The sequence below is a fragment of the Prionailurus bengalensis genome, chromosome E2 (assembly GCF_016509475.1).
Source record: "Prionailurus bengalensis isolate Pbe53 chromosome E2, Fcat_Pben_1.1_paternal_pri, whole genome shotgun sequence".
NCBI lineage: Eukaryota > Metazoa > Chordata > Mammalia > Carnivora > Felidae > Prionailurus > Prionailurus bengalensis.
In genome coordinates, this window is record NC_057352.1 from 34,441,289 (window position 1) to 34,467,293 (window position 26,005).

General features: G+C 45.0%; 1 protein-coding gene across 7 annotated transcripts in view; it reads left to right on the top strand.

The window, feature by feature from the left end:
* The first annotated feature begins 1,602 nt into the window (after nucleotides 1-1,602).
* Nucleotides 1,603-26,005, top strand: part of NLRC5 (NLR family CARD domain containing 5) — an 87,689-nt gene continuing 63,286 nt past the window's right edge. For all 7 annotated transcript variants that reach the window (XM_043599253.1, XM_043599254.1, XM_043599256.1 and 4 more), the window contains exon 1: nucleotides 1,603-1,717. The gene's annotated coding sequence lies outside the window, so the exon portion shown is untranslated. The remainder of the gene's footprint in view (nucleotides 1,718-26,005) is intronic.

A 26,005-nucleotide genomic window follows, 5' to 3' on the forward strand; every position in this document is an offset into this window, starting at 1 on the left:
AAAGAGGGGGGCGGAGCCCCTAAAAAGTAAATCAGATGTTAACATGGAAGAGAAATCTCTCATAAGCATATTTTCAGCTGGACCACCTTATTATGATCAGAGGTCTTCTTCCCACCCTCAGGCTGTAGTACGAAAGGTTTCTATCATCCCGGTCTTGGGAGGCACTAAGGCTCCAGGAAAGATGCATGAAGAAAATCCCTCCTGCCACGTTGGCCGAATGGGATGGGGGAAAAAAAGCAAGACACTGGCATGTGCAAAGTCCCTGGGGAAGAAGGAATCATGACAGACTCAGGAAACTTCATGGAGGCCGATGTAGTACAGAGAACAAAGAGCAGAGGGAGAGAGATGAGGTCAGGGTCCACATCATGAGGGTGCCAAAGGGGGCTGGCCTGTATCTTGATGGCTAGGAGGCAAGGGCTGATATGGCACTTGGCAGGGGGATGCCCCTTCAGGTTTGGGAAGATTTGTCAGGAGGCCACCATCTCCTGAGTCAGGCTCCTTCCGATCCCTGCTCTGTCCCCTCCAATGCTCTCTTGGGCTGCTTTCTCTTTATCTTGGGGCCCAAAGCAAGGGTCAGGCTCACTAAGTTGACCAGGAGCACTCCTCGGGACTGTCAGGCAGTGCTTCTCGCAGGGTCAAGGTGGTTTCACAGTCCTTGAGCCCTGAGTAAAGGTATTTGGCCAGTAGTTGGAGAGAAGGGCATAAATCCAGGGTGCCTGGCACTGATGTGGCTGTGCTCATGACCACCACCTTGCCATACCCCCATGTTCACACCCTCACACACGTGGCCTGGGAGGCAGGGGGACAAAAGTGATGAGAGGAAAGCTGCTTCGCTGCAGGGCTGTCACCCGGGCGTGGGTGGAATCCAGGGATGGATGTATTCCCTGCAGGAGAAAGGGAGCTCCCTGTCCCGGGAGGGGTGCAAAAAGCCAGGAGGTTGTTTGTTAGTGGAGCTTTGGAAGGGGAGTCGGACCACTCCCCCCACTGCCGTCGCCCCGTTCAGGACTGCTGCTGAGCCCCTCCTGGAGGAGCCAGCTCATCTTTCTGTCCGCCCAGTGCTCCTGGTGCCTTTCTCTTCCTGTCTCTGCCTGTGCCACTGGGGGCAGAGTCCTTCACCTCTCTCCGCTCGACCTCAGTTTGCACATCTGTAAAACGGGGTCACGCTCGCATCTGCGCTTTAGGGTTCTTTTGAGGATTAGCGAAATTCCTAGATGGTGTTTGGCACCGTGTCAGAAAGCCAAAGGCTCAGTTCATAAGACCAATTGTCGCCGTTATTCCCTTCTCCCTCCTTTCATGGAGGGACAGGAGCCAGGCCGGGTGGGCTCCATCTCCTCGCGCGCCGCCACCATCTCCTCTTTCCCACCCCGTCCCCGCCTCCTTAGCGTCCCAGGAGAGCGGACCGTTCGTTGAACTCATCCCGGGGTCCTCCTGCAGCGCTCTGACCCCTTCGCGCGCGCGCGCGCCTCTGCCTCAGTTTCGCCTCCGCGGAGGCGGCGAGCTCCCGCCGCGCCCCTCGGGGGTGTGCCCGGGTCCCGCCGCCCCGCCGGCGGCGCGCAGGAACGGCGGTGCGCCCCCGCCCAGCCGGCGCGCGCGTGGTCTCCGCACCTCGGGTCCACGTGATTTCCCGGCAGCGGCCTCCGGCTCCCGGCACTGCCCCGCAGCTCTCCGCGCTGGCTTTCAGTTTCGTGCGCAGCGCGCTGGGGAAGGAGCGCAGCCGGTGAGTAGCGAGCGCGCCCGGGGGCCGCGGCGCAGGCCGGGTGGGCGGCGCGGGGAGGTGGCGGTGCCCCGGGGCGCTGGGCGGGAGACCCCGAAGGTCGCCGGCTGGCCGGGTGGAAGGACTGACGGACGGGTGGACAGACGGGGCGCCCGGGGCCGGGCGGCGCTCCGCCTGCCGCCCGGAGAAGTTTGGGGCATTGGGTGCGAGCCGCAGAGGAAGGCAGGTCGGGGTCCCCCCCGCCCCACCGCCGGGCCAAGGGACGGGGGACGCGGCTGCGCTCGCCTTTCTCCGCACCCTCCCAACGCCCCTATCACCTCCTGGAACTTTTAACTTTTAATTGCTTTTTAAAGAATTAAAAAAAAAAAAAAAAGAAAGATGTGGGAGATGGGGGGGGGGGGGGGGTGGACGAAATACATAAAGGTAATTAAGAGGTACCAAAAGTTTGCTTTGGATACACAAGATAAGTAAGTCCTAGAGACCTTCTGTACAGCATACAGCCTATAGTCCACACACACACACACACACACACATAGAGGGCGAGAGGAAACTTTTGGAGGTGATGGTGGGTTTATGGCATGGATTGTGGTGATGATCTCACAGGTGTATATTTTCTTGCAACCTCATCAGGTTGTATACATTAAACATACACAGCTTTTTCTGTGTCAGTCATACTTCACTGAAGTGCTTTACAGAAAAGCGGTACAAACTTTCAGTTACAAAATAACTCACGCAGATGAAAAGTAATGTGTATTGTAATGGTGACAAAGGGCAGCTACAGGTGTAGAGAATGGTGGAATATCCAGGTCGGACACCTGAAACTAATATGACATAGTATGCCGACTGTACTTCGATAATAATTTGTTTTAAAAAGAATTACAGAAGCCACGCTGCTCGTCACGCGCAATTCGGTCTTTTTAGCCGAAAAATGCTTTTTTGTTACCATGCCACACTTACAGAATAGAGGGAACAGAGTTGGGTTGAGCCAGATGAGAAGCCTCATGTAACCACCACGCCAACCTTCTGCAGCCCATTTTCGTCTCTACCACACCTCATTATTTATCTTTTTAGTTTAGAGAGAAAGAGAGAGTGGGGGAGAAGGGAGGGGAGAGAGGGAGAGAGAGAGACTCAAGCAGGCTCCCCCCGCCGAGCGTGGGGCTCTGCCTGACACCCTGAGATCATTATGACCGAAGTGGAAACCGAGAGTGGCTTGCTCAACCCACAGAGCCACTCAGGCGCCCCTACCACACCTCATTTTGAAACAAATTTCAAACAGACATCACAGCATTTCAACTGAAATATCTCAGAATGTACTAAAAGATAAGGAATCTTAAAAAAAAATAATAACCACACCGTCTGAAGACTGTAAGCATTTTAACAGTAATTTCTTAATGTCAAATTTCCCGCCTATTTCTAATGAACATTTTAACCCCATAGTAAGTGAAGACATAGGAGCATTTTGTTATCTGCTTTTTTGCACTTTATGTGGTTTTTAGACATTTTTCTCACTCAGGAGGTCAGGACATGGAGTTTGCTGAGGTGGCCGTTTGGGGAGGTATGGGAGGGATCCCTACCTGAAGCATGCTTTGCATCTGTTTTATAAGTTGGGGATCCTTACATTTCCTTTTTAAAAGATTGGGGGTTTGGAGACTCAAAAAACAGTTTGAAGGGACACCTGGGTGGCTCAGTCGGCTCAGGCCCTGATCTCACGGTTTGTGAGTTCGAGCCCCATGTCAGGCTCTGTGCTGACAGCTCAGAACCTGGACCCTGCTTCGGATTCTGTGTCTCCCTCTCTGTCTGTCCCCTCCCCCACTTGCACGCATACTCTCTCTCTCTCTCTCTCTTTCTGTCTCAAAAATAAATAAATATTTAAAAAAACACAGTTTGAAAATCAGCACTTCCTAGTCTCCCAAACCTGGGGGTGGTGGGATGTGGGATGTACCCCAGGCCTGTACCGAGAGCCTCATCCCTCCAAATTGCTTTTCCTTCTAAGAAGCAATAAGCCCAGAAAGGCACTCGGCTGGGTCCCCCACTGGAGAACACAGCAGAAGGGAAAGCTGATTATTGTAGGGTGCATCCAGGCTCCTCCCCAGTATGCCTTCCTCAAACATGGCTGAACTCTAGTGCCAACTGGCCATTGATCGTGGCCACCTGCCTTGTGTCCATAGCATGGCACGCAGCTGGGTACCTGGCAGGGGAGGCGGGCAGACCAGGGCTCTCAGCACCTTGTATCTGCGGGGTGACCATGAACTAACATCTCTCAGAAGCTCAGTTTCTTATCTGTGAAATGGGGATGATAATGTGTCCCACAGAGGGTGCTTCATGGTTAGATGAGATGAGACCTGCCCCAGGGCGTGGTCAAACCTCAAAGCACCACACAAGCATGCGGAGAGCCATGGGTCCTTGATGAAGGTGGACGAGCAGAGGAGAAAGTCTCTGGACGTGTTTCACAATTAAAAAAAAAAAAAAGTTGCAGAGGTGACTGGATGTTTGGCAGGCCAAGTAGTCTCTGCACATACATCGCCCTGCTGAGGAAAATTCCACAGAACTCCTTAGTATGTTTATTTCTGTCTGTTATGGATTGAGTTGTGTCCCTGAAAAAGATATGTTGAAGTCCTAACCGCGCTCCACCCCCCCCCCCCCCCCCCGCCCAGCATTTCTGAATGTGACTTTACTTAGAGATAAGGTCGTAGCAGATGCCATTGGTTAAGATGAGGTCATACCAGAGTAAGTGGGCCCTTAATTCGCTATGACTGGTGTCCCTATAAGAGAAGAGGTCAGCACACAGTGAGGTGACAGCCATGTGACAACAGACGCAGAAGTCAGAATGATGTATCTATGAGGCAGGGAGCCCCAAGGATTGCCAGCCACCTCCAGAAGCCGGAAAAGGCAAGGAAGGATCTTCCCCTGGAGGATACTTTGTTACAAGTCTAGCCCAGCTAGGAAGCAAATTCACCATCCCCAAACCTCTCTTCTGCCTTCCACACAGAGTCGACTGAGGGTTAAGCAAATTGATACAAGTGCCAATACTTTGTAAAGACTTTTTTTTTTAATGTTACTTATTTTTGAGAGAGAGGGTGCAGGTGGGGAAGAGGAGGGGGTGGAGGGGGAGACAGAGGATCTGAAGCGGGCTGTGCGCTGACCGCAGAGAGCCCGATGTGGGGCTCAACTTCATGAACCGCGAGATCACTGCCTGAGCCAAGGTCAGACACTCAACCAACTGAGCCACCCAGGCGCCCCGTAAAAACTTGTTGTAGGTGTTCTAAGGACACAAACTACTGGTGTCCTTTGCCAGGTCTATTTTTGTGTTGCTGGTAGCCCACAGGTTTACCTTGGCTGAAATCTAGTCTGCAAGGAAAAGGCCCAGATGATTTGCGAAGAAACAAAGAATTGAAAAATTGATCACTTTGGCTGTGGGTGTAGGATTTCTAGAGAAGGGAAGATTTTTGGTCTCTCTGGTCACCCTGGAGAACATGTCTCTCCCACACACTGTACTTAAAACCATTGCAAAAGCGGTGAGGCAGACAAGCGCTTGGTTACATGTGGGACTTGTTACCTGTAAAACAGGCGCCTTTGTGTAACCTGCATGCTATCTGTACTTGGGTCCTTCAGAGCTGGGTGAAGTTGGCACGGACCCCCCTTCTGTTCCTTTGGGAAACCCTAAGTGGTCTTTAGCTCTCTGTGAATCTGGAGGGTGGAGGTAGGTATGATCTTAGTTCTGGCTATCTCTGACCCCAGACTCTTCTTCCGCTCTGTGGACATCCTTTCTCCCTAGTGGACCAAGGCATGAAACCAGTCATTTTCCTGGGATAGGGGGATGAGAGGCCTGGGGAAATGTGAGTTTCACTCATTTATGCTGCTTCCAGCCTGACTCTCTGTGATGGGACTCCTGCTCCATCCTTTGGGTCACTCCAGAGTCTTCTGGTAAATTCTCAGACTCAGGAGTCTTCCCCAGAAAGGTTTTGCACAGCCCTTCTCGCTGAGATGCTCTGATGTTTGGTAAAGGAGAACTTCAAAGAGCCTTGAGAGAACATTGGCTTGACCTCAGATCGTCTCTGTTTTCCCTTTGGTTACTTCCAGTCTTTTTTCTATTTGTGTATATTCATATTTTTAAATAGACTCATATGTAAAAATATACATATACTTTTTAAATGTTTTTATGAGAGTGAGAAAAAGCATGAGTGGGGGAGAGGGACAAAGGAGGAGAGAGAAAGAGAGAAAGAGAGAGAGAGGAGAATCTTAACAGGTTCCATGCCCAGCACAGAGCCTGATGCGGGGCTCTATCTCATGACCCTGGGATCATGACCTGAGCTGAAGTCAAGAGTCAAATGCTCAACCAAGTGAGCCATCCAAGTCCCCTGGAATTATACCTTTTAAACTACAATGGAATTATATGTTACAGGAAAAGTACATCCTATCTCATTTTTTAAATTATTTCATTTTTTAGTAGCTAATACATTCATATAGTAAAATAATATAAAACCTACAAATAGGTATATAATGGAAAGTAACTCTCCCTCCCTCTTTCTCCCAGCCACCTGGTTACTTTCCTGAAGGCAACCAATGTTATTAGGTTCTTACGTCTTCTTCCAAAGATACTTCAAGTGGGCCTTTACAAATATATGTGTGTGTGTGTGTGTGTGTGTGTATGTGTATAAATGTGTATATATATGTGTGTATGTATACACACATATATTGTATATATACAAATATATATATTTTTCCCCCCTTCTCACAAATAGTGGTATGCTCTAGATAGTGTTTTTTATCTTTTTTGTTTTTGGGGGGGGGTTAAAAAAATATTTACTTTTGAGAGAGAGCACAAGCAGGGAAAGGGCAGAGAGAGAGGGGACAGAGGATCCAAAGCAGGTTCTGTGCTGACGGCAGTGACCCCAATGCAGGGCTCAAACTCAGACTGTGAGATCATGACCTGGGCCGAAGTCGGATGCTCAACCGACTGAACCCCCCAGGGGCCCCTTTATCTTTTTAAAAATGTAATGTAAGGGGCGCCTGGGTGGCGCAGTCGGTTAAGCGTCCGACTTCGGCTCAGGTCACGATCTCGCGGTCCGTGAGTTCGAGCCCCGCGTCGGGCTCTGGGCTGATGGCTCGGAGCCTGGAGCCTGTTTCCGATTCTGTGTCTCCCTCTCTCTCTGCCCCTCCCCCCTTCATGCTCTGTCTCTCTCTGTCCCAAAAATAAATAAAAAACGTTGAAAAAAATTTTTAAAAATAAAAATAAAAATGTAATGTAATTTGGAAATCTTCCCACATCACCACAAAACAAAAATATCTGCTTTTTTCTTTTCAGCGGCTAAATAGTATTTCTCTGTTATGGTTGTTCCACAATTAATTTAACCGTTATTGGGCATCTAGGGTGTTTCCTGTCTCTTGCTGTCCCTAACAGTGTCGTAGTGAATATCTCTGTTCAGTCATCATGTGTGCGTATTTTCACATATGCAACATTTGCAAGGCCAAAGGGAATATGCAGTTTGAGCTTTCATGAATATGGCAAATTACCCTCCTTACGTGTTGGACTAATGCTCACTCCCAGCAGCTATGTGTGAGGGGACCTGCTTCCCACACCCCGCCCCCCAAACACACGTGTTATCAAACTTTTCCATATTTGCAGACCTGCGAGATGAATAATGGTGTCTTTCCCCCCAGTTTCTCTTATCTTTTCAAATATTTAAGCGTCATTTGTAGTTCTTTTTCCATCATCTGCCTCTTCGTACCCTTTGTCCACTTTCCACTGGGTTGTTGGTCTTTTTCCTACTCAGCTGTAAATAAAACCACTGCACATATTAAGGAAATTGGCTCGTTGTCTGTAATGTGAACATACTGGAACTTTAAGTGGCCACATAGTTGTCCATAGAATGGCGGAACCATACCCACTTTTTTAAGCATTGGTCTTGTTTTCTTCTACTACATGTGGACTGTTTCCTTTCTTTTATATGAAAAACAAAATGTGACATTTTAAATTTTTTTTAATGTTTTTTAATTTATTTTTGAAGGAGAGAGAGAGAGACAGAGCATGAGCGGGGGAGGAGCAGAGAGAGAGGGAGACACAGAATTTGAAGCAGGCTCGACACGCTGAGCTGTCAGCACAGAGCCCGACGGGGGGCTCAAACTCAGGAACCATGAGATCATGATCTGAGCCGAAGTCGGATGCTCAACCGACTGAGCCACCCAGGCGCTCCTAAAAATGTGACATTTTAATTCTTTCCACAGCCCCCCTCCCGCCCCTGCCCCAGATTCCTCTCAGGAAGGGAAGTATTTGGGGAAAATACCTTGATAGGATTGGAGAGAGTGGGGCCTGGGTACAAAGTGGTCAGCAAGGACCAGGGTGTGGGGGATGGGACAGACTCTGCATGGAACATGTGAGTGGGGTGGGGGTACGAGGGGTGGGTACTGTATTTGCTCCTAAGAGAAGGGAGGAGAGGGAGAGAGGCTGGGCCACCCAGGGAGGAGACCCCCCAGAAACTTCTTGGGGGTAGGATGGCCAGAGGGCATTTTTGGTGGGGTGATGCCCCCTTCTCCACGTAAGGGGGGTACTGCCAGCACAGATTCCCGCCTGGCTCCGCCCAGCGATCAATTGCCCGCTCAGCACAAGTTTCTGTAACATGTCAGGTCCTGTGCCGGGCACTCGGTTATAGCCGACCACACGACAAAGTCTCACTGATGTGCCAACAGAAAAAAGGCAACGAACAATTGCATGGAGATGTGCGGTTGTGGAGAGGCGGTGACCGCGGTAAAGAAAGACTAGGTAGGCGAAGGGGTAGGCGGAGGGCGCAGGAAAGGTTGTGTGTGGAGACGCCAGGCGTGGCCTTCTCATGAGGGGCACCTGGGACAACTGGGGGGAGTGAGGCAGGGAGCCATGAACCATTATGGTGTCTGGAGGAAGAGGGAACCAGGCAGAAGCTGTGGCAAAAAGCAAAAAGGGAGGGGAGGAGAAAAAGGACTTTAAAGTCCTCTGTGCTCACAGTGCTTCTTGTGAGTGAATTTTTTGCGTGTAATTTAACAAAAGGCTGGACCTGCACTGGAGGCGACCTCATGACTACAGCCTCCCATCCCCTCCCCTGCGGGGAGACCTGGACAGACCCTAATCTTCCCGAGGCCACAGTATTCCAGGTGGCTTGGTGTCTGAGCCAGTGCATCTGTATCCGGAAAGGTGTCTGACATCCAGCGCTGTGATGACCATCCTGGCAGCTAGAGCTTTTCACGTTCTGGATTATTTCCTTAGGCTATGTTCTCAACGTGGACTTTTTTTTTTTTTTAAGTTTACTTATTTATTTGGAGAGAGAGCAAGTGCTCTGGGGGGAGGGGCAGAGAGAGAGAGAGAGAGAGGAAGAGAGAAAATCAGAAGCAGGCTCTGAGCACTGTCGGCGTGGAGCCCGATGTGGGGTTCGACCCCATGAACTGCGAGATCATGACCTGAGCAGAAATCAAGAGTCTGCTGCTTAACTGACTGAGCCACCCAGATGCCCCTCAGGGTGGACTTCTAAAGGAATATATGGACTTTATGAAGTTAAAATACACATAAAATTTGCCATCTTAACCATTTTAACCACTTAAAATATTCAGTGGTGTTATGTCCATTCACACTGTTGTGCAGCCATCACCCCCATCCACCCCCAGAACTCTTCATTTTGTAAAACCAAAACTCTATGCCCATTGCCCAGTAACTCTCCAGCAACCCCTCCCCGGTCCCCAGCATCACCGCTCTACCTTCTGTCTCTAGGGATTTGATACTCGATGTACCTCATATAAGTGCAGTCATGCAGTATTTGTCTTTTTGTGAGTGGCTTATTTCACCTAGCATAATATCCTCAAGGGTTAGCCATATTGTATATTGCAGGACTTCCTTCGTTTTTAAAGCTGAATAGTATTCCTCTGTATGAATATGCCACATTTTGCTTGTCCGTTCCTCCATTGATGGACACTCGGGTTGCTTCCATGTTTTAGCTGTTGCAGATAATGCTGCTATGATCATGGGTGTACAAATATCTCTTTGAGACTCTGCATTCAGTTCTTTTGGGTGTATGCTCAGAAGCAGAATTGCTGGGTCATATGGTAATTCTGTTCTTAGTTTTTTTGGGGGAATCACCATCCTGTTTTCCACAGCGGCTGTACCATTTTACAGGCCCACCAGCAGTGCTCAGGCATTCCAATTTCTCTACATCTTCGCCAGCACTTGTTGTTTTCAGTTTTGTGGGTTTTTTTTTTTTTTGATAGTAGCCATCCTAATGGGTGTGAGGTGGGATCTGTGTCTGTAGTTTTGATTTGCCTTTCCCTGATGGCACTTATTGGCCATTCATAGGCCTTTTTTTGGAGAAACATCTCTTCACGTCCTTTGCCCAATTTTGAATTGTTTTTGTTGTTCAATTCCAGGCATTTAGTTTGGTTATTGAATTTTAGGCATTCTGTATATATTCTGATGATAAATCCCTTACCAAATATATGTTTTTCAAATAGTTTCTCCCATTCTGTGGGTTGCCTTTTTACTCTGGGGCTAGTGTCTTTTGATGCACGGAAGTTTTAAAATTTTCGTGAAGTCCAAAAGTAAAATTTTGTGAAGTCTAAGATATATATTTGGTTACCTGTGCCTTTGGGATCATATCCAAGAAATCATTGCCAAATCCATGGTGGTTCAGCTTTAGTCCTGTGTTTTCTTCTAAGAGTCTTGCTGTTTTGCGTCTTGTAGTTAGACCCTGGACCCATTTTGAATTAATTTTGTATGTGGCATAAAGCAAGGGTCCAATTTCATCCTTGTGCGTGCAGATGTCCAGTTTCCCCAGCACCATTTATTGAAGACTGCCCTTTCCCCATTGAATGGACCTGACACCTTTGTAAAAGCTCATTAGGCCATATATGCAAAGGTTTATTTCTGGGCCTTCTATTCTATTCCATTAGTCTATACAGTTAACCCTTGAACAATGTGGGGGTTAGGGGTGCTGACCTCTGGGCAGTCAAAAATCCGTGTATCACTTTTTGACTCCCCACCTACTGATGGCAAACTGTTGAGCAGAAGCTTTACCAATAGCATAAGCAGTCGATTAACACATATTTTGTATGTTATACGTATTCTATACTGTATTCGTATGATAAAAGTAAGCTAGAGAAAGCAAATGTGAAGAAAATCACGAGGAAGAGAAAATATATTTACAGTACTGTACCGTACTGTAAATTGATAAATTTTGTATTTATCAAAAAAAATTCTTGTAGAAATGGACTCCTGCAATTCAAACCCATCTTATTCAAGAGTCAATTATATGTCTATTTTTATGTCAATGCCACATTGTTTTGATTTAGTTTGTAGTAAGTTTTGAAATCAGAAATTACGAGACCTTCTTTTTCAGGATTTTTTTTTTTTTTTGGCTATTTGGGGTCCCTTGAGATTCCATATGAGATTCCATTTTAAGATGGGTTTTTCTGTTTCTGCAAATCACATCATTGGGGTTCTGGTGGGAATTTTCTTGAATCTGTAGATTGCTTTGGATAATACTGACATTTTAACGTTATGAAGTCTTCCATTCCATGAACCTACAGTGTGTTTCCATTCATTTATGCTTCTAATTTCTTTTGGTAATGTTTTGTAGTTTTCATTGTACATGGTTTTCACCTCGTATGTTAATTTTTAAGTATTTTATTAGTTTTGATGCAATTGTACATGGAATCATTTTTGTAATTTCCTTTTCAGATTCTACGTCGTTTGTGACTAGAAATGCAACTGACTTTTGTGTGTTGACTTTATATCCTGCGACTTTGCCAAATTCATGCATTAGTTCTAATGGTTTATCTGTGCAGTCTAGGATTTTCTACATGCAAGAATATTGTATATCATCTGCAAACAGATAATTTCACTTCTTCCTTTCTGATTTAGATGCATTTTGTTTCTTTTTCTTACTTAATTTCACTGGCTAAAATTCCACTACTATATTGAATAGAAGTGGGGAAAACAGACACCCTTGTCTGTTCCTTATTTTAGAGGAAAAGCTTTTACTCTTCCACCACTGAATATAATGTTTCCTGTGAGTTTTTCATTCATGGCTTTTATTATGTGAATTTTTTCATTCATGGCTTTTATTATTATTATTATTATTTTATTTGTATTATGGCTTTTATTATGGCTTTAAAAAAATTTTTTTTCAACGTTTTTTATTTATTTTTGGGACAGAGAGAGACAGAGCATGAACGGGGGAGGGGCAGAGAGAGAAGGAGACACAGAATCGGAAACAGGCTCCAGGCTCCGAGCCATCAGCCCAGAGCCTGACGCGGGGCTCGAACTCAGGGACCGCGAGATCGTGACCTAGCTGAAGTCGGACGCTCAACCGACTGCGCCACCCAGGCGCCCCTATTATGGCTTTTATTATGCTTTTTATTATTGAGTTTTAAAATTTTTTAGTATTTATTTATTTTTGAGGCGGGGGAGGGGAGGAGAGGAGCAGAGAGAGAGGGAGACACAGAATCTGAAACAAGTTCCAGGCTCTGAGCTGTCAGCACAGAGCCCAATGTGGGGCTTGAACCCACAGATTACGAGATCATGACCTGAGCCAAAGCTGGATGCTCAACCGACTGAGCCACCCAGGTACTCCCTTAGTTTGTTGAGTTTAAAAAAAAAAATAATGAAACCATGTTGAATTTTGTCAAATGCGTTTTCTGCATCGATCGAGATGATTATGTGGGTTTTTTTTCTTCCTTTTGTTGATGTGGTGTATTCCATTGATCAATTTTCATGTGGTAAATCATCCTTGCATTCCAGGAATGAATCCCACTTGGTCATGGTGTATAATCCTTTTAATAGGCTTTGCATTTGTCTTGATATTATTTTGAGTATTTTCACATTAACGTTTATAAGAAATATTAGTCTGTAGATTTCTTATAGTGTCTGTATCCTGGCTTTGGTATCAGGGTTATGCTGACCTCATAAGTATGTTAGGAAGTGTATCCTCCTCTGCAATTTTTGGAAAAGTTTGAGAAGAATTGGTAGTAGTTCTTTAAAGGTGTGATAGAATTCACCAGTGAAACCATCAGGTCCAGGGCTTTTCTTTGTTGGGAGACTTTGGATTTCTGATTTAATCTCCTTATTAGGAGATTACAGTCTATTCAGATTTTCTATTATTCATGAGTTAGTCTTGGTAGGTTGTGTGTTCCTAGAAATTTCTCCCATTTTATCTAGGTTTCCCAATTTGTTGAAATATAATTGTTCATAGTACTCTCTTATAATCCTTATTATTTCTGTAGAATTGGTAGTAATACTACCACTTTCAGTTATGACTTTAGTAAATTGAATCTTCTCTCTTTTTTTCTTTATCTTTCTAAAAGTGTGTCGGTGTTGTTGATCTTTTTTAAGAGCTGACTTTGGTTTCATTGATTTTTCTCTATTGTTTTTCTGTTCTCTATTTCCTATACTTCTGCTCTAATATTTATTATTTCCCCTTTTCTGCTGGTTTTGGTTTCAGTTTGTTCTTTTTCTAGTTCCTTAAATTATAAAGTTAATCTGTCGATATGAGACCTTTCTTGTATTTTAATGTAAGCATTCATTTAACACTGCCTTCCCTGGATCCCACGCATTTTGGTATGTTATGTTTTTTATTTCATTTATTTCTAAGTATTTTCTAATCTCTTTTGTGATTTCCTATTTGCTCTATTGGTTAAGTGTGTGGTTTAGGGGAGTCTCAGTGGTTCAGTTGGTTGAGCATCCAAGTGTGGAGCTGCTTGGGATTCTCTCTCTCCGTCTCTCTCAACCCCTCATCCCCTCCTCCCTCCTCCCATTCTCGCTCTCTCTTATAGTAAATAAACTTTAAAAAAAAAGTGTGTGGTTTAATTTTGACAATTTTGTGAATTTTCCAATTTTCTTTGTTATTGATTTCTCTTCATCTCATGGTCAGAGAAGATACTTTGTGTGATATCTATCTTTTAAAATCTATCAAGACTTGGGGCGCCTAGGTAGCTCAGTCTGTTTAAGTGTCTGGCCCTTGGTTTCAGCTCAGGTCCTGATCTCATGATTCATGAGATCAAGCCCCATCTTGGGCTCCACTCTGACAGCTCGGAGCCTACTGGGATTCTCTCTCTCTCATACACACACACACACACACACACACACACACACACACACACTCCCTCTACCCCTCTCCCGCTCACACACCCAGACACTCTCTCTCGAAATAAATAAACTTTAAAAATAAAATCTACTGAGACTTAATGTGTGGCCTAAAATATGGTCTATCCTGGGAAATATTGCTTGTGCACTTGAGAAGAATGTGTATGCTGTTGTTGGGTTGAGTGTCCTATATATGTCTGTCTAGTTGGTTGATTGTATGCTTAAGTCCTCTATTTCCTTATGTCTCTTCTTCTGGTTGTTCTATCCATTATTGTGAGTTGGGCATTATCATCTCCAAATATTACCGTAAAACTGTCTATTTCTCCATTTTGGTGGTCTGTCGTTAGGCATGTAATGTTTACAATTGTTACATCTCCTTGCTGTGTTGAAGCTTTTATTATTATATAATGTCCTTCTTTGTCCCTTATAACCTTTTTTGTTTTCAAGTCTATTTTCTGTGATATTAATATCGCCATTCCTACTCTCTTTTGGTTATTATTTGCATAGAATATCTTTTTCCATTTTTTTACTTTCAATCTGTTTTTGTCTTTGTAGCTCAAGTAAGTCTCTTGTAGACAGCATATAAGAGACTTATATGTTCTCTTATATGTTTATAAGAGATGGATATAATGGATAAAAACATTCTGCCAATGTTTTTTTTTAATCCATTCTGCCAATCTCTGTGTTTTGTTTAGAGAGTTAATCCATTTACATTTAACATGATTACTGACAAAGAGGGACTTATTTCTGTCATTGTACTATTTGTTCTTAATATGCTCTACAGCTTTTTTGTCCCTCACTTCTTGCATTGTCTTCTTTTGTGTTTAGTTAATATTTTGTAGTGAAATGTTTAAATTTTTTCTCAATTTCCTTTTGTCTATATTCTATAGCTTTATTCTTTGTGGTTGCCATGAGAATGATGTTTAACATCCTGAAGTTACAACATTCTAATTTGATTTTATAGTAGCTTAACTTCAGTAGCATACAGAAACTCTGCTTCTTTACAGCTCTGTCCCTACCCCTTTTGGTTGTTGATGTCACAAAATTACAACCTTATACATTGTGTACCCCAAAACATAAACTACTAATTCCTTTAAATATATTCATTTCCTAAATTATGTAGAAAAACAAGATTTAGAGTTTCCAACCAAAGTTACAATGATACTAGCTTTTACACCAATAATTGTTTTCCTTTAAATATACTAGACTCTTAAATCCTGTAGAAAGCAAAAAGTACAATTACAAACCTTCATTACAATACTAGATTTTATAATTGCCTATGTATTTACCTTTGTTTCTCCATACAGCTTCAGAATAATGTGTAGCATCTGCAGGACTTCCTTGAGCATTTCTCGTAAGGCAGGTCTAGTGGTCATAAATGCCCTCAACTTTTGTTTATCTGGGAATGTCATGATTTCTCCCTCACTTCCAAAGGACAGTGTTGCCAGATGCAGGGTTTTTCGTTAATAGGGTTTTTTTTTTCTTGTATCACTTTGAATATATCTGCCCACTGTCTTCTAACCTCCCAAGTTTCTGATGAGAAATCTACACATAATTTTATTGAGAATCCCTTGTATGTGATGGTTTGCTTCTTTCTTGCAGCTTTCAAGATTCATTTTTGGTTTTGGCTTTTGAAAATATGATTATCATGTGTCTTGGTTGGATTCCTTTGAGTTCACCTTACTTGGAGTTTGTTGCACTTCTCGAATATTTATATTCATGCCTCTCATCCAATTAGGGAAGTGTTCCACCATTCTTTCTTCAAATATTCTCTCTGCCCCTCTTTTCTTCCCCCTCTTCACCTCTGGGACTCCCGCAAGGTGCATGCTGGTTCACTTAATGATGTGCAGGTCCCTTAGGCTCTGTTTGCTTTTTTTCAATCTTTTTTTCTTTTTGTTCATCAGCTTCAATAATTTCCATTGCCCTGTCTTTAAGTTTACTGATTCTTCTGCCTGTTCAGATCTGCCTTTGAATCCCTCTAGTGAATTTTCCATTTCAGTAATTGTACTTGTCAGTTTCAGAATTTCTTTTTGGTTTCTTTTTATCTCTTTATTGATTTTTTTTTTCATTTTGTTCACATATCGCTTTCTTGAATTTCTGCACCTATTTCTTTAGTTCTCTGAGCATTTAAGACAGTTTTTTAAAGATTTTATTTTTAAGCAATCTCCACACCCAGTGTGAGGCTGGAACCAACAACCCAAGATCAAGAGTTGCATGTTCCACTGACTGAGCCAGCCAGGCTCCCTTTAAGACAGTTGTTTTAAAATCATTGTCTGAGATATCTGCCATGAAGTCTTTCTCAGGGAGAGTCTGTTGGTGTTTTTTTTTCCCCCTTGAATGAGTCATACTTTCCCGTTTCTTCATATGGTTTGTGATTTTTTTGGTTGAACACTGGACATTTGAATATAATAATGTGGTATCTCTGGAAATCAGATTCTCTCCTTTCCCCAGAGTTTTCTGGGGTTTTTGTTACTGTTTTTGGTTATCGTGTGTGTGTGTGTGTGTGTGTGTGTGTGTGTGTGCTGTCTTTGTGCTGACGAGCAGTCTGAGGTGTAAATCTAATGTCTTCTTGTGTTTTTGCTGAGGTTTCCTTGGGCATATGTGGTCACTTTCTAATTTTCTCCTTATGTACAGATTCTGTGTCCTAGTCTTTAATGTCTAGCTCCAGAAAGGGGAGAAGGGAAAAATAATGGTGGGATCAAAGGGGTCTAGCCCTTTAAATCTCCTGACAGTTTAACTGGAGGGAGAGGATTTTGCAACAATGAGGGGAGGTACAACAATGACTACCTGCCTTTTTTTTTTTTCTGCACCTGTGATCAGAAGCAATAATCAGCAATCAGAGCACAAATCTCCAATATTTGGAGGACAAGGTCCTTTTTACTCACCCTGATTCTTCCAGGCTGTGTGCAGGGTGCTTCAGGAACATATGCACAGCTGTCTGCCATGTGACCAGGTTTGGGGTATGGAGAGCCGCTACTGTGCTTAGAGCTGGAATTGACCAAAATTAACCACAATTTACCACCGAGGCCTTCCCCTGGAAGTGGGAAGTCTTCTTCAAAGACTTCAGAGCTCCCCAACAATTCCATCAGACAGATTGTGCCCGTGCAAGTGTTGCCTAGGTGGGGAGAGAGAGTCCTGGTGCTTCCTACTCTGCCATCTTCCAGAATCCTCTCCTTGACCTTTATTTTTAAACTGTTTGTTTCTAAATTTCTCTCCTGTGCAAATGTAGAGGCTGCAGGCAGCTGGGAAATTGCATGATGCCCCAACACCCATGTCCTTGGTGGAGGGATAGAGCCTGTACCGTCACCCAATCCCCATCAGTCCTTTGCCTTGGTGATTCTTTCTGCTCCTCATGGCAAAATGGAGGGAGCATTCAAACCCTGGGAAGCTGGTACTCTGAGGCATTTGGATCTTGTTGTAAAGAGAAATAATTTGCTACTTATGTGTCTTCGTGGTAGTCTCTTCCCTGAGTTCTTAAGGGTGTCCTGCATATTGCTGGGCCTCAGCATCCTCCTCTTGAAATGGACAGGTCAGTGTTGCCCCAAAGAGAGACATATCCAGTAGGAGTCAATATGATTATATTTTAGGAGGTGTGCGGTCAGGGCTTTCATGCAAATTGAATCATAAAGTGAGAACATTCTCATATTTTCAGTTCTCATTAATCCTTCCTGATTAGTCAAGGAGAAAGTCTCCGTTGGTGCTGAATTAGTGCTTTTCACACTCCTGGTCTCCTTTTGAGCAACCGGAGTCCAGGCCCCAGGTCAGAGCCTTGGGCAGGTGGTAACTTCTTCTAGTTCAACAGCACCATTTTTTTTTCCTTGAGGGTTATCTTCTGTTCATGGTGAGCCATAGTTTAGAAATAAAGTTAAATGGGAGATGATTTTTAGAAAAGTTTTAAAGAAGTGACATTCTTCTGATTCTCGGATCAGGCAAAAATGTCCTCCACTATGGGTAAAGAGTCATAGCAATTGTATGTCTCTCCCTAATGGGTGAAATCGTGAGATATAAACTTTAAGTTTTATTTTTGCAATGTTTAGGACTTCTTAAGTGACTGGTTATTTTTTGTAAGCAGAAAAATAATAAAGATCTATGGAAATGGGAATTTCCTTTGGAAAGAAGACCATTCGTTGAAGGTAGTATGGTGCTTCAGTTAGTAAAAAGTCTCTGGATAGGTCTTATTTCACCCATTTATTTAAAAATTGTCCATTTTTCACTGAGGTATAATTAACATAGGACATTATATTAGTTTCAGGTGGACAACTTAATGATTCAGTATTGATATATATTGCAAAATGATGTCCACAATAAGTGACATCCATCCCTCCCATAGTTACAGAAAAATTTTTTTCTTGTGTTGAGGACTTTGAAGATCGGTCTCTTAATGATTTTCAAATATGCAATAGAATATTATGAACTGTAATGGAAACCAATTTGTCAATAAATTTCATATATTAAAAAAAAAAGAATATTATGAACTGTAGTCATCCTGCTGTGTATTATATCCTCATGATGTGTTTATTTTATAACCAAAAGTCGGTACCTTTTGATTTCCTTCACCCATTTTGCCCACCCCCACCGGCACTCCTTGGCAACTAATCTGTTCTCTGGATCTTTTGGTTGGTTGGTTGGTTGGTTGGTTGGTTGGTTGGCTGGCTAGGTTTTGTTTTTTTTTTTTTTTTAACTCCATGTGTGAGTGAGATCCTATGGTATTTCCCCTTCTCTGACTGACTTTGTCCCGCAGATATCCCGAAACTAAATTCCTTTGGGATTCTCACCAAAGGATGGTTGGAGACAAAGAGGGGATTTCCAGACCTTGGCTTCCTTTCCAGTTTGGTGGAACTGTGCTGAGCCTGGGCCTGTGTGAGAGCAGCTGGGAGAGCCACAGAGCCTGCCAAGGAACAGGCTGGAGGCGGAAGTGTTAGTCATTGGGGGATACCCACAGGGTTTCGTCTAAATACGGCTGTCTTGGTGGCTTTCCTGTCCCCAACCTTTCAGAGGGCAAGAATCACTTGGGTCTGGTTTACTGGAGAAGCAGGGTGCCAAGTGCAAGGGAACACAGAACCAGTCTCCCCCAGCTGGGAGTGGAGAACTGGTGTCATCGTGCCTAGAATATTAGTTCCCAAGCTTGTCAGCACATGAGAATCACATGGGGAACTTCCAGAAGTACCGATGCTGATGTTCCACCCCTAGAGACGATGCTGTTATTGGCCCAGGGTGTGGCCCTTTGGAATTTTTGAAAGCACCCCCCCCCCCTATATTCTAACGTGCAAACAAATTGGTGAACTCCTGACGTGACCTGACAGATCCCAGGAGAGCCTTCTGGAGGCCCAGGAACATGTTGGGTAAAAGCCTCACGGAGGCGTCACCAGCCACTTCATGTGGGTTGTTGGGCCCAAGCTGCCAGGGCTGAGTGGGAGGGGCAAGGCCACTACCTGGTCCCCTGCTGGCTCTAGGGCACCCCGATCCCAGAGGAGAGCTCAAGCCTTTTGAGCAGGAAGGTGGTAGGGGTGAAGGAGGGGACTTAAAGCCTAGCGATACGGGCTGGGACCCGGATTCCCCAGTGTGCAGTGAAGAGAAGAGAGAGGCCTGGTTGGATTTGGGACAGGTACCACCCAGGCCTGAGGCCCAGGGTGTAGGCTTGGGCTGCTCCACCCTCTCTGGATCCCTCCCCACCCCCCACCTGTGCACCCCACCCCCTAGAAGGGCTGCAAGGCCAGGAGACCTTTGTTCACCTGCCGGCCCTCTAGAAGCGGCCTGGGCAGATCCCCTCACTGCTGGGAGCCTCAGTTTCTGCATCAATAAAGGCCTGTAACTGAGTTTAAGTCCTGGAGGAGCCTGACATTGTGAGGATAATGAAGGTGGTGGTTTTCAAAGGAACAGTCACCCCCACGTCCTCATCCCCCCACAGGGGTCCTGTGTCAAGGACCCCTCTTGTCTGCTCCACTGGCTTTTGTGGTTGAGGGAGGAAATGGCTGCCGACATCTTTATTTATTTTAATGTTTATTTCTGAGAGAGAGAGAGAGAAAGCAAGTGCACGCACGCAAGTCGGGGAGGGGCAGAGAGAGAGGGAGACGCAGAATCCAAAGCAGGCTCCAGGCTCTGAGCTGTCAGCACGGACCCCGCTGCAGGGCTCAAACTCATGAACTTCAAGATCATGACCTGAGCCTAAGTCAGATGCCCAACTGACTGAGCCACCCGGCTGCCCCTTCTGCTAACATCTTTCTGAAGGTGTCCCCCCAGGGAACCCTCCAGTGAAAAGAGGGCCATTCCTAGGGTGGGGCTGCATCGGCCTTCTAGAAAGAGCCCACTGGGTCAGTCTGGGTCACTGGGTCATGCACCCAGGCTCAGACATCCTCTGAAGCCTTAGACTGTAACCAGCCACCCTTCAGGGAAGGCAGAGGCCCAGATCTCGTTACTTCTTTCAGGGCTTGGCATTGGGCATTCTGAGAGGGCTTGAGGGCCCCTGTGGGTCGGGTCCATCCCAGGGTCCCCAGGCCTGACTGTCCACTCAGTCCTGAGAAGCCAACTTCAGCGGCATTTTTCTTTCTCACTTGCGGGATATTTCTGTCCAAGTGTCTAAGGTTTCTGTCCTGACAGAGGGTGCCTTTCATATGACCCCACCAACCACGGCCTTTCTGGGGCTGAGGTTAAACCCAAACCCTTTTTTACCTCTGTCCCTCTCTCCTCACTGGCCATCCTCAGCCTCCCCCTTCTGTCCTCTCTTCTCCCACCCGGGCCCAGGGGCAGAACCCAGGCCTGCCGGTGCTGTGTGGACGAGGCTTCTGGCCTCCCATGGGCCCTTCTCCTTGGCCTGACCCTTCCCACCAGCCCCGGGAACAGGGAAGGCAGGTGGGAGACCCTCTGGTAGAGACAAGGAGACGGGACCCAACAAGCCAGTGGACCCGTCAACCCCCATTTCCCTTTTCTACCCAGCCTTCTGGGTGCTCCTCCATAATCCATGCCTGGGGAGTCAGGAAGAGGGAAGAAGTCAAAGGAACATGGCTCAGAAGCTTCAGACTCAAGCTGTGTCCTCTTTGCTATCCCTCCCTTCCTTCTTTGGACCCTTGCTACGGGCTGGGGCTATGGAGGAAACAACAACAACGCAGTTGTAATCATAGCTAACATGTCTCGAGCCTGTCTAGTGGGCCGGAAGCCATGTCAGGGATTTTGCCTGCTTCGTCTCCCAACAACCTTGCCTGGTAGATATTAGGACGCCCATCACAGACACTGTTGGTGTTCCCTCTCACTCACCTGCTTTGCCCCTAGCCAGCCAGTGCACCCATCCCCCATCCACTGTGGTCCCAGGCCACCAACATCAGCACCCTTCTGGAAGGGTTGCCGTTGGCTAACAGGAATTACTTCATACAGAGATGCCTCCCTCCCCCACACCATGGGTATGACCCATAGCCAATGACTGACTGATATGGGGGTGTAATGACCCAGCCTCCTTGCCTCTTAACAGGACAGACTCTGTGGCATCGTTCACATTCCAGAGCTCCCCCCACCCCGTCCCACCCCACGTGTTAGGCTGAAGCAAGACTTCCCTTACCCTCTCAATACCTAACTTTTGCAGGAGCCCCTCTTGTCTTGAGCTCCGCTTCTAGAAGCCTGATCTACAACATCCCCATTTTACAGATGGAGAAACTGAGGCGCAAGAGACTTAAGTAACCTTACCAAAGCCATGTAACTGGCAACTAGTAGAGACTCAGATCCAGGGCCCTGGTGCAGGGTGTCTGCTCTTATCTGGAATCAGGCACTGCCCCTGCCCTCAAGGTATCACCAACACGCAGAGGGAAGCAGGTGGGCCAAGAGAAAATGACAGGGCACAAGATCTGCTGTGGAGGAGAAAGAAGAGAGCGCTAAGGGGTGAAGGCCAGTGGCAGGGGGCGGGGGCATGACAAGGTCTCGGAGGGCAGACGGGAAGACTTTCTGGAGAAGAGAACAGGAGGAGGAGTTGCACAGGTGAGAAGAGACAGGAAGGGGCACCGCAGGGAGAGGAAGTCATGTGATCCAAGCAGGAAGATGGGGAGGTGGGGCTGTGAGCGCTGCCCATGGGCAGGGCGGCAGGTGCGTGAGAGGGCCAGGAGGTGGCCAGCAACCAGGTGGGGAGGGACCATTTATTTATTCATACTTTGAACCTTTCCTGGTGGCCTGACGTGTACCTACTCTGGGGCAGGCATATTAACATGCTGTGACTTTATCTGAGAGGTGTTGGGAAGCTGATAGGAGGTTCAGACAGAAACGAGGCCAGACCAGAGCTGAGTGTTAGAGATAGCTCTGGCCACAGGAATGTGCACGCGTGATACGAACGCTGTTCCGTGTCATCCCACATCCCTCAGCCTCTTCCCTCTTAATGGCTGCGTGGAACTACATTGTTGTATGGATGTGCCACAGTTTAACCAGTTTCTTTTCAATGGACAGTTAGGGTTTTTTTTTCCCCAAACTTTTACGGTTATAAACAAGGGCACATTAAGTATTCCCGAACATAAGTTATTTTGCACATTACGAATATATCTGCGAGCTAAGTGCCTGAGCATGGAATTGCTAGGTATGGTTATGTGACATTTGAAGTTTCCATAGATAAAGTTGTATTCGTACATGCTCCCACTAGCAGTGCATCAAAATGCCTGTTAATTCGCAACCTTGCCAGCTCTATAGTTTGACCATCTCAGAGCTAGAAAATGGTATGTCTGTTGTAGTTTTAGCATGTATCTCTTTCATTTCCTGTGAAGTCAAACATCTTCTCATAAATGCTCAAGAACTATTTGTATTTCCTTTACGGCAAACTGTTCGTGTTCTTTGCCCACTGTTCTGTCAGCTGCATTGGGCTTTTTTCTTATTGACTTGCAGTAACTCTTGATATATTAAAAACATTCAATCTTTGATAACTTGCGGATATTTTTTCCAGGTTTTCATTTCTCTGTTCACTTTATTTGCCATGTTCTTTGGCAATACAAAAATTCTGATTTGTATCTGATCGATTTCATTCCATTTTTCTTTTATGGTGTCAGACCCTAGACCCTCTCTACTCAGAAATTACGTCGATAGGCTTTTCCGCATGTGTTTCTCCAGCACTTAAAAAATTTTAAGTTCTTTGTTGTCAAATCTAGCACATAGGAAAAAATGCAGGAAATTCAACAAGAGCTTCATGAGTTGTTATAAATTGAATACTTGTAGTCTCCTAGTACCTTTATGGTTTAACTTCTTACATTTAAATTTTGGCCTCATTTAGACTTTATTTTGGCATAATTCAAGGGACAGAAATCCATATTTATTGAAAAAGAATAACTTTTTAAATGTCATGGAATATTTTAAAATTTGTCATATGCCAAGCAAAAAAGGAAAATTTCAACATATTTCCCTAAAGCAGAAATTGCATAGAACTTATTCTTTGCACGGTACAGTAAAAAAAAAAAATTAACGGCAAAGGTTTAAAAAATATCTCACCCCTCTATTAAATGACTCAGTTTAAAATTATAATCTACTAGTAATGTGATATAAATTTGATATAAACTTGACATAAATTTATGGAAATTTGCCAAAAGTGTTCTCTCTTATTATTTTTTTTAAAATTAAAAGACTAGAACTGATTTAAACAATAAACGGACTCATAAGCTTAATAAGGAACACTCTCAGTAAATCAGGGAAGATAAGTCAGGAGATTAAAAAATTATAAAAGGAAAAAAGGAAAAATTCTACAGAGTTAATAAATGAACATGAAAGTGTGTTTTCTCTTTTTAAACATAAGAGATAGCAGCTGCTGGCCCATCTAATAAGGAGAAAAAGACAAAGCAAAATAAACTAAATTAAATGTGAAAGATGCAAGATTTCTAAGTATAGGAAGATATCATCTGCAACTGTGTGCTCTATTAAAGTTTGAACATTCTTGGCAAAATGCAGTTTTCTCACAAAAACATAAAGTGCCAAAAGTTAATAAAAAATAAGTGTCAAATGAAAATTTTAAGTTGTCAAGTTTGATTTTTTTTTTTAACCGTTCAAACAATTTGAACAGCGTTGAAAAGGACTCTGGCTTTCACTTGGGGTCAGGGGGGCAGCTCTGTGTGCCGGAGGCACCTGCCTTGGGTCACAGTGTGACAGTGATACCCAGGCCCTCCGTGGAGGATGTCGGGGCAGGGAGGAGAGGCACCAGGTCTGCTGGCGCAGGAATCCAGGTGAGAAATGGTGGTGCCAGGTTCCCATCTTTGGCCTGAGCTCGAAGAAACAGGAGGCCGCCCTTCACTGACCTGGGGACGGTGGTGGTGCACGCAGGCAGTGTGGGAGGGGGACAGGGCGGCCAGGATTGCCATTGGGAGCGGGGGACATTTTAAAATGCATACAGGACATCCAAGAGGCGTAGTTGTGAGAATTGAAACCGCTGAGGCCGAAAGGCCCTTGCCTGGCACTGAGCCCGTATTCTTTGCGTTGAATGTTCAGTTCTTTCCATCGAACGTGGCGTTTGGTCCCCATAACACACATGCAAACGTTCAACTAACATGTAGAAGAAAATATGTCCTCCATATGTATGAATTACTTTTTGATTTGAATTTTAGCCTCTCTCTGTCATACTTAATGCACGTGTTTATCCTTTTTCTTGCCTTCCTACCTCTATTTTAGTTTTATTATTTAACATAATGGAGGGAACTGCCATTTCTATGAGCCAACACTGATAATTTCTTGGCCCATTTATCACCATGTATTTATCTTCCTTACACATCGGGGAAATGTCTACTCTCATTTTTAATGTAAATGTCTTTACGGTTTTGTTTGTGTTTGTAAAAATGTGCCTATTAAAAAGTTTGAGGGGCACCTGGGTGGCTCAGTCAGTTAAGTGTCTGACTTCAGCTCAGGTTCATGAGTTCGAGCCCCACATCGGGCTCTGTGCTGACAGCTCAGACCCTGGAGCCTGCTTTGGATTCTGTGTCTCCCGCTCTCTCTCTCTCTCTCTGCCCCTCTCTCCCCTGCTCACGCTCTGTCTCTCTCTCTCAAACATAAACATTAAAAAAAAATTGTTTTTAAAGTTTGAATGTCAAAGTGGTCCGAAAGAGTACAGAGTAAAGGGTTCTCCTTTGCCTGTGTTCTCCACGTCCCCTCCCCGGACATAGTCCTGTCACCAGTTTGTTGTATAGGCCTAGAGTGGGTCTCTGTGTATGCAAATACACACACATTTGAATTTACTTATAAGGATATACTTTGGAGCTTTTTTCCCTTGGCGTAACATTTTTATGGTTCCTCCTCGTAGCATGTGTCCGTACTTTGCTCCTTTTCGTTGCCGAATCACATTGCACTGTGTAGATGTACTATATTTTGCTTCTCCGTTTGTAAGCTTTTGGACATTTGCATGGCTTTCGCTGTTGGGCTGTTAACGGATAACAAACATTTGTTCGCACGTTTTTGTGCAAACGTCTGTTTTCGTGTCTGCTGGAGGGAGATCGGGGAGTGGAATTGCTGGGTTATGTGTTAACTCTCGGGGGTAACATTTTTTTTTTTTTTTAATTTTTTTTTTCAACGTTTATTTTATTTTTGGGACAGAGAGACAGAGCATGAACGGGGGAGGGGCAGAGAGAGAGGGAGACACAGAATCTGAAACAGGCTCCAGGCTCTGAGCTGTCAGCACAGAGCCCGACGCGGGGCTCGAACTCACGGACCGCGAGATCGTGACCTGGCTGAAGTCGGCCACTTAACCGACTGCGCCACCCAGGCGCCCCTCGGGGGTAACATTTTAAGGACCTGCCACACTTTTCCAAAAAGTGGATGTGCTCCATTTCACGTCCCCGCCAGCAGCATATAAACTTCCCATGTCTCCTTATCCTCACAGACGCTTGTATGGTCCTTTCGTTCGTTATGGCCATTCGGGGGGGAGGGGGTGTGAGAAATTGCAGCTGGTTTCCATACAGAGCATTTTAACTTAATTACTTAATTACAAAAATAATTCCTTAAATTTAAACCACGTGTATTACCGTGTGTGTTAATACTATGTGTTTTTCCATATGTCTTCTCTTCATACCATTGATCCGCTGGTGAGTTTTAAGTGAGCGTGAAGCTAATTTGATTCTGTTCCTGTGGCCAGTTTTTTTCTATTTTTAATACCGTTCCATAAAGTGCTAATGATCGGTGCTTTATAAGATGTTTTACGATGGTTGGAAGCCTCCCCATTATTGCCTGCCTCTCCCAACAAATAGTCTTTGATATAATTG